Here is a 10,031-nt window from a genome sequence, read left to right as displayed (position 1 = left end):
ATGCTCCTACTCCACGGCTGTCCGTAAGGTGGACGATCCTTCAATCCATCGGTGGATTAGTCACCGGAAACTCCAGCTAGCTCAAACCGCTCCTTGTGGGTGGAGAAACCTCACCACAACTTCAACCAAGAACACTTGGACACAAGAGATCCTTGAGCACTTTGGTGACTACTAATTAGGCTTTAACCAAGTCTAATTTCGTCACCTTGGCCGGCCATTCCAAGCTCCTTCTTATAGAGCTTGGAAGCAATCAGTAAGCTGATTTGCCCGTTACCAGTCGACTTGTAAAATACCGAAAATGGTAGAAAACAATAAAGGAATTTTCCGAAATTTTTAGAAATTTTTCTGGATTTTTTTCGGAGCTCGTATGGCTCAGGTTACGGGGATAGAAACGGGATCCGGAAAAGCCTGTTTGGAATACCCCATTTAAAAGAGGAAAAGTTGAATTTATTTATTTGTTTTGTTTTCTTTTTTCCTTTTCCTTATTTTTTTCTTTTTTTTTCCATTTTCTTCCCCGCGAGGCCGACCCTTGCCCTAAACCTCGCGATGACTTCTCCTCCACTGCCCTAACCGGCGCCGCGACTGTTGTTTCTTCTTCCTCTCCTCTGGCCGACGCGACGCTACTGCCTTCTTCTTCCCTCACTCTCCGCGACACCGAAGCCCTAACCAGCGCCGCTCGGCGGTTCCTTTCTCCTCATTCTAACCGGCGCCGGCTATCTCATTCTTTTTCCTCTTCCCTGTGAAGCCGAGCCACCCTCTAGCGCCGAGCAGCATCACTGCCGACCACTATCACCCTTGTGTGTCGACGCCGCCGCCGACTCTCGACCCGAGCAGTGCCGCCACGGTTTCCTCTGCATTAGCCTTAGCCGACGCCTCACTCCGACGCCAACAGCCACCACCAAGTCTATCTCCCCTTCTAATTCTTCACTACCAGTCGAGGTTGCTGCTCTCCTCTGTGACAGTCACTGGAATTGGAGTTCTCTCCGGCCACCGATCTTCTTCTTTGGGTCGTGGACAGAAGCAGAGCATCCAAGCCATTCTTGTGGTCTCGTTTTGTTGTATCATGCCTTAACAGTGATTGAATTGGGATATTGATTTGGTGGACAGCAGCCGTTGGAGTTCATACGAGGGGAATATATAGATCGGGACTGATTCTCGATGGTTGTTTGATCATGGTAACTCCGCCTTGGATCAGTGGTGGTTTGTTCCAATTTGGGGACTGTGGTTTGATTCCGACCAGCAAGCATGTGGGAGGATTTGTTGTGGTTACAACCATGAGTTACCAGCAGCATACCGTTACAACTCTTCAATTTTGGATCAACAGCAATTTATCTGTTGAGGTTTGTGTGTGTTCTTGGAGCTTATGTACAGGGAGTCATAGGACTCTGACACGAGACGAGCATCTTGACATCGGATTGGACCGGATACGATCCTCTTATCGGAGGCGGGTACCTCTTGACTTATCTTTTATGATATTGTCATTGGATATGCATAGTATTTTATAATTACAAGCAATGAACATGTTTGTCTTTGGTATGTCACTGTTTGATATCCATAGCATGTTAGGTTTGTCGCCTGTGATGTGTCCGTGCTTATTCTCGTGATTTGTTGCCATGAGTATCTTATTGCCATGAGTATCTCAGTTTCTAGAGTGACATACCATGCTTTACTGAGGTTAGGATTAGATTCTGGATTTTTGTTTCTGGCATGTGTATCCAAATTATCTGATACTTAGGTTTTTATGCCATGCCTGGATTGTGTATTTCTATTGGTATATCATATATGATTCGTGTACCTAAACCTTGTGGCTTTGATCTGTGCATATTGTTGGTACATATGCTATGGAAGGGGGATATGTTTAGGATCTAGGTTGTTATACCCTAGAGGACCTGTATACTCTAGATCCGTGGATTGACCTACTAATACTGTGGTACCCATATTATGTATATATGGATTTTTCTATGCTGATCAGGATATTCCATACTTATTATGTTCAGGACATAGGTTTTTGATATTCTATCTGACCTGTGTACTCTAGATTTTGGTATGTGACCATCGCTTTTACAGTACCCATTTTTTTTATATATGGATATAGTTATGTTGATCAGTTTTTGTTATGCATAGTGACATGCATCATGATTGCATGCTGTGCGATTGTCGGCTCCACTATTGTTGAGCTCATCGTCAGTTAGATGTACTGCACACACCCCCACTCATGGTTTAGTGGTATATCATGCAGGTGTGTGGCAGTTCTGCTGTTTGGCTCCGTTGGTCATATGACTCAGCGTGGTAGCCGGCAGTCAGTTCCGCTCTGTTTGGCTCCGCTGGCATTTAGTGTAGCAGCGTGGTAGCCGGCAGATGGTGGACTCTGTTTGGCTCCGTTGGTCAGGTGACTCAGCGTGATAGCCGGCAGAGGTACCATGAGAGCATTGAGCTCCCCCATTTATGATTTGGGGTCACAGGACAGGAGTACTCCGACAGCATTCTGTCCACTCGGTCACTGTTCAGGAGCAGTGATGTTAGAGTGCACGGTCATCACATGCATTGATTGCCTTTATTTGTTTGTGTTTGCTGCACTTATATGCTACATTTTGGTGGATGCATTTGTTTGACATGCATACAGGAGACATACTGCGTATCGGTTTGATGACCCTTTAGTTCAGGATAGGAGTTCCTGGTGAGTACAGCTTCCTTGGTTACTTTTCAGTTTTGTATATTTCCTATATATTATTCGGAAGCTGTATTCTATGTTTATTGCTGTTAGATATATCTTACTAGGCATGTCTATTGGTATTCGCTGAGTTGTTGAACTCACCCCCGTGGACACTATCTTTTCAGGTACCAGGTTATTTATGGTGTCGCTTGGAGCATCCTGTCTGCTGGTCCCCGCGTCACATCAGAAGACATATCGCTGCCTTTTTGTTGTTTTATCTTGGTATATGAAATTTCTGTATTTCGATTTGTGTTCTGATTTTGTTTCCGGGTGTTATGTTGTTGGTTGTGTAAGCCTAGCCGGCTAGCAGTTTTGTGTTTGGTTGTATTTGGTTTCTGTAAGTTTTTGTTGTGTTTTGGCTTTTGGTACAGCCGAGTGGGCTGCTTTACTTTTAACTGCGTGGTTGTGTCAGCCAGAGGCTGAATTTGATATTAACTGCGTGGTGTTTGATTTCTTTTATTGTTATGATTCCAGCCGCATGTGGCTGAGGTATATTATGCCTGTAGAAGTGCTTCAGATTGTCACCCGTACAGGGGAAGTGCTGCCGAAATTTCTTCGGACAGAGACTCCCTCGGGGCGTGACACGACTGGTCCTTGCACCAGTCGACTGGTGTCAGCCCAATGGCTCTCTCAACGGCTCTCTACAGTGCACCAGTCGACTGCTACAGTCACCAGTCGACTGCTACAGTACTGCTACAGTAACACTACAGTACTACTACAGTAAACCCTAATTCTAGGATTTTACCTCGAGTACATTCACTCAGCACTCATTCTCGCCCGACCAACCTAGACCTAGCCTTCTAGCCTCCTCCATCAGCCTTGCGTCCCTCGGATGCCTCCTCATCCTTCACGTCTTGCATTCTGGAGCTTCGATCGACCTTGTCATTGTTGTCGGGTCTTCCTTTGCCAAGAGGTCGCGCCTTCGGGACTTCATCCATTGCCAAGTCACACTTGGACTTACGTTGCCAAGACTACATGCTTGGACTTACACCGCCAAGACTCATCCTTGGACTTTCCTCCTTTTCCAAGATCACACTTGGACTTACGTTGCCAAGACTACATGCTTGGACTTACACCGCCAAGACTCGCCCTTGGACTTTCCTTGTTGTACCTGTATCCTGCACACTCACAATGCATATCAAATACAACAATAAATCTAACTTAGACCAACGACTCTCTCAACGGCTCTCTACAGTGCACCAGTCGACTGGTGTCAGCCCAACGACTCTCTCAACGGCTCTCTACAGTGCACCAGTCGACTGCTACAGTACTGCTACAGTAACGCTACAGTAAACCCTAATTCTAGGATTTTACCTCGAGTACATTCACTCAGCACTCGTTCTCGCCCGACCAACCTAGACCTAGCCTTCTAGCCTCCTCCATCAGCCTTGCGTCCCTCGGATGCCTCCCCATCCTTCACGTCTTGCCGTCTGGAGCTTCCATCGACCTTGTCATTGTTGTCGGGTCTTCCTTTACCAAGAGGTCGCGCCTCCGGGACTTCATCCATTGCCAAGTCACACTTGGACTTACGTTGCCAAGACTACATGCTTGGACTTGCACCGCCAAGACTCATCCTTGGACTTTCCTCCTTTTCCAAGATCACACTTGGACTTACGTTGCCAAGACTACATGCTTGGACTTACACCGCCAAGACTCGCCCTTGGACTTTCCTTGTTGTACCTGTATCCTGCACACTCACAATGCATATCAAATACAACAATAAATCTAACTTAAACCTTTGCCCAAACATCAAAACTTAGGGCACCTAGATTGCTCCTACACATTCACCTATCGACCACTTGCCTACTTCGCTCGTTTAGTCGCATGCTCGCCCAACCACTTGGCTTTTGCCCGACTGACTGCTCGCTCACTTGGTCGGCTGCTCGCAAGCCTCGATACGCTCACCCGATCGACCTCTCTATCCACCTGGTCGGCCTCTTAGTTCCCTTGACGACTCGACCTCTCTTCCCGACCGCCCGGTTCTCCCGCCCGACCTCTCTCATGGTCGCTCGGTTTGCCCGCCCGACCACTTTCTCAGTCTGCTCGGTTGGTCACTCGCTCAGCAGCTCACTTGGTCTATGACTCACCCGTCCGCTCACTTAGCCCACTCGGCCGCTCGCTTCACCCGCTAGGGTTGCTGCGTCACTCGGTCTGCAACTTAGCTTCTCTGCTCACCCAGTCGGGTACTCTATCCTGCTCAGCTAGTCTGCTCTGCCAAGTCGGGTGCTCTGCCTACTCGAATTCACTGCCCGACCGATCGCTCTATTGCTCAGGCCACCTTGTCTTCTACTGTGAGATCGCTCTACCCAATCAGACTCTCCTGGTTGGCCTAACTACCCGCTCGACCTCCCAGACCGGTCTGCCGCTCAACCTCTCAGCCTCTCAGCCCAATCTGTCATTCGACCATTGTGCAATCTGGGTTCAGCACTTGGCAGGAAACCAACCATTGCTAGCAACCTGGGATTATTGGTTGAGGTCATCTGGACAAATAAGTTGAATTTGATTCAGTGTAGTTTAAATTCAGTTAATTCTCCAATATCTCCGACATCAGATTATTTTGTCCAACAATCTTGAAATAGATTTGATTCTATTGAGATGACTATAGAACAAAGTGTTGAGGTATAATAGACTCAACACATAAAGGCCTCCTCTGCCCTGATTCGAATTGTGTCAATCAATCATGGGGAAAAACTAGAGAAGTTCAGTGGACTAAACTACAAGAGGTCGTAGCAGAAGATGCTCTTCTACTTGATCACACTCAATCTAACTCGGTTCTTGACCGATGACCCTCCCAAGCGTGGTGAGGATGCTGATACGCAGACCATCAGTGCAGTGGAGGCATAAACTCATTCTGAGTTCCATTGCCGAAACTGTTAGATTTTGAGGGATGTCCTAAAGCGATTACCTTATGGTTTTTTACTATTTATTTGATAAATATAGATTCACTATTTGAGTGTATATTATATGTTTGATTATCTTAAACTTATTTACTGAATATTCCCAATACAATTCATAGCATAAGATAATTTGTAATTGGATCACAACTAGTGATTATCTCTACATGTGCAATTATGAATATATCAAAATTTTCCTAGTCGTCGAATTGATACATTCAGACATCATCAATTCTGTAAGACTAGCACGAGTTATACTCCTTGACTCGTCAATTAGCTGTTTCTCATAGGCTGGAGACATTGGGATGTCGAGAATTAAACGTGGATGCTAGTTATGGTAACTAGTTCATTGGAGTGACTCGCTGTAAGACTTCATATGATTCTCTATATATATGGATATGTTTGTGAAAGTTCTTATTGCAACATGAGTGTAAATTTCCTTCGACTTGAGTTATATAAGTCATCTTAGTCATGAAGTCTTATACTTTGACATCTTAAGAAAGCATCTCATCGAGGCGTGGACCCAGGATGATTAGGTATAAATTGAAGTACCTGAAAGTGTTTGGATAGCCCGCAGAGGATTCACCACTCCTTGCGAGGAAACGTATATCCTATAACCACTCGTTATGATTATTACTCAAAGTCTTTGGCCAAAGCATCACATGTTAAGAGTATGTGACTCTTGTACACATGTACGAGTAATTTGAATTCACAGAATGAGGAAATATTACTTGGGCTAGGTGTAAGATAGTCAGCCTAGTAGGGACTGACATATAGACCATGTTCTGAACCAAGTGGGTATAAGATGAGTTAAATGAACGAGACATGACTCACTGTAGTTATTGAAGGGTTCAGAATTAATTCTGAAATCAACTATAATTTTTTGACTAATTAAGGATCATGATATATTATTAAGTGTCACACATGATAGTTCTATAATTAAGTAGTTAATTATGGATGGTTAAAATAAACCAGGAACATATTGGGTCACATGCACTATGAGTCTCTAAAAGACATAAAATAAGTTAAAGAATAGGATTTTTAGATCAAAAGATAAGTATTTGGTTGGACCATACAAAAGACAAATATGGAAATATTTGTCAAAATGGAAGTACGGATGAACCACATATTTTATATAAGAGTTAAACCAAATTGAATTAGTCATGAACCAACTTGGTTTAGTTGTGAATCAAACCAAGGGGTTAATGGACTAATTTTTTATTAAGGGATAATGGGTTGGATTTGAGTTTTCTAATCCAACTCATTAATAAGGATCATATATTGATATGGTTGAGAGAAATTATAAGATGAGATCATAATTGGCTTGATAAGGTTTTGAGAAACCTTAGCCCAATTTTTCTCCTATCCCCTCTCCCCTTCTCTCTCTCTCGCTGCCAACAAGGAGAAGTTTCTCCTTGTTGTTGTGACCATCACAAGGAAGAAATCTCTTCCTTGTGTTCTTCTCTTCTTCCTCATGATCTCTCTTTTTCACTCGTGGCTAGTAACTTCTGAAGGAGAGACTTGTATTCATGGAGTTGTCTTGAGGAGTTCGGCTTGGATACAAATAGAGGCGAGGTTCGACAATGTCGCTACGGTTGATGTCATTCTCGTTAGAGGTCATCCGTAAGGTATACCTAAAATAATGATTATTCATTTTCATTTTGTTTTATGATCTTTTCTATGCGATTATATCCTGCATGCGTGTGGTGCGTGTGTTGTAATAAATTAGATTTGTTTGCGTTAGTCTTCCACTGTGCATGTTTACAAAACATGTTTTAGCATATACCGCATCGACATATCCAAATAGTGGTATCAGAGTCTGATCGTGCTTCGACATGATTGTAAAATTGTTTATGAATGTTTGTAGTTATAGTTTTTTTTTGGATGATTAGGGAAAAATGGATTAAAAAATTATTTTCTAGTCTAAAATTAGAAAACAGAACAGAATTTGTTTCAATCGATTAGTCAATCGATCAAAAATTGTTTTGATCAATCAATTGATCGATTCAGTTTGAATCGCGTTAAAATCTTTCTCTTCAAAATCTTTCTCTTCACTGTAGCATCTGTGCACGTATCTCAAAGAGTATACACATTTTCCAAAGCATCCTATAAAAAGAAAAGTCAAAAAGTGTCTTTGACACCTTTCCCTAAGCGGACACTCAAATCTCTGACGTGACAGACGAGAAGCTTCCAAAGTATCAATTGCATGTTGGATATGCTCTGTTGTCAACGACATAAACTTTCAAAAGGGTACGTGCAGATGTGTAGGCGGGTCCTACTATAAGTCGACCGGAGGACACCTAGCGAGGAGGCCTCAACTTGACTGTCGCCCGCTCGGCCGAGATTGCTCAGCACTCCCGATGTAGGAGGGATAATTTGTGTCCGACCGGATCAGCGTGCGCCCGCTTGGCCAAGCTCACTCGGCCTGCGCCCGCTCGACGCTCCTGTTTAGCTTCCTTGTCTGTTCTATGGCCCTAAGCCTTTGACCACTTTGAGTTTGACTGCCACGTCATCCGATCCTTCTCCCATTGACCCACATTTGTAGGGATCATATTTACCGCCATATCACAAGTCTTTCCCTAAAATCTAGTTGAAAGAGAATGCAAGTTCGACTGATTGGACAATCAGTATTCCGCGAACTCCCATCCTAACTCAGCGCATTGGGTTTAAAGCTGTCACTCGCCTATACAAGAGTTTAGAGTCGTTGGTCGACTTTCATTCTCGGATTTAGAGCCGCCTCTCCGCTTTGTGACACACGCTTCACAAGGGTTTATAGTCACCTCTCGGCTGTGCTCTTGACTGCTCAAGGATTTATAGTCGTCGTTCGGCTGTTACGCTAACCCCTTTAGCATTTATTAACTTCCTGGCGACTTCTTCTCCGATCGGCCGCTTCCCTTCTGAGTGCAGTGCCACTCGAGATAACTTAGCTGTTTTCTCCTTCAATTTTCCTTTTCGAACACTCGCCCTCGCTGAGTGCCTTTTAATTATTGTTGATGTCACCCTGATTTCTTGGAAACTTCTCAAATCCCTAACCATCAATGCAAAGTACGCTGATCATGACATTTGATTATTCGCTCCCATCCCTCATTAATATTTCCTATGATGGAGCGCCATGGTTCACCACCCACTGCCGCTGCATGTGTGATGTGACAGGCGACTGTTGGGATTCGAAGTGACGGTTGCTTTTCTGATTTTAACGATTAAGAGAGAGCCTCGTTTCCTGAAGCCCTAGATCCGACAGCTCCGAGCAGCTATCCCCCAGGGTTTTTAAACTCCTAATTTTTCCTTTCGCTTCATCATCTTCCTTGCGCTCATTTTTCTCTTCCCTGCTCCTTCTTCACCTATGATTTCTTTCGCAGTAAGCTTTTTCTTCTTTCTCCCTTCTACTCCCTGGTTTCTTCTTCTTAATTCATGGCAGAATCTCCTCGTCCTCTCCCGGCCATTCCCGGCCTATAGTACACCTCCACAGAATCTAATTTTAACAGTGACGAGGTTGACCAAATAAAAATGACCTTTCGATTTCTGGACAATTACCAAATAGACATACCTTCTGCTTACACCCACCCCCAGACACCACCAGACGGTTTTCTGCCTTTTTTCAAAGACCAATTCATAATTTTCCTGTGCTTTCTCATCCACCCATTTTTTTCTAAGATTTGTAGGTACTTCCATATTCTCTTGCATCAACTAGTGGCCAACTCGTTTAGGCTTTTGTGCGAGGTTGTGATCTTGATCCGTGTATATGGAATCCCCCTTTTGCTTCGCATCTTCCCTTATTTCTATTATCCAAAACTATTCGAGCTAGAAACCTTCCTTTTCCAGGCCCGAGTGGGCTCCGTTTACTTCGACAAAATATCCACCTTGAACAAACACTGAAAGAGCATTATCTCTTCATCCATCTCCCTGGCTGACCCGCCTTTCCAACCAGCTGGCGGATAGATATGTCGGCACCTCCTCTGCTTGCGAGATACCGAGGCGACCCGACCTATCTCCAAGAAGCCAGCACTCTAACTAGTTAGAAGTACCACATACACAGACTGCTATTGGAGGGAGTCCTGTATGTGTTCAGGTTAAGCCCCATTCGGACGTGATTGCCCGTACCCCTTGGTAAGTAAATTTTATCCCTGGCACATTTGAATCTAATTGATTGTTCTTCCTTTTTTGCAGCACAAATCATGATTAGGGCATTGCTGAGCGGCAAGAGTAAGCTTGTCGATGCGGAAATCAAAGCCAAGGATGTTGCCAAGATGGAAAGTCATGGTTTACTGGCGGTTGAGCACTTTGAAGAGCCGACCGATGAAGCAAGAATAGGCTGAGCGGGCGCAAGCAATGCAGCGGCAACAACAGGGTGAGCTACCACCTGATCGGCCCTCTATGGCATCGGTCGCGGTTTCGTCATAGTTGGCCAGCTCTAGTGATCTATT

Source organism: Zingiber officinale, chromosome 7A (genome assembly GCF_018446385.1).
Source record: "Zingiber officinale cultivar Zhangliang chromosome 7A, Zo_v1.1, whole genome shotgun sequence".
Lineage (NCBI taxonomy): Eukaryota > Viridiplantae > Streptophyta > Magnoliopsida > Zingiberales > Zingiberaceae > Zingiber > Zingiber officinale.
This window is presented reverse-complemented; position numbering follows the sequence as displayed.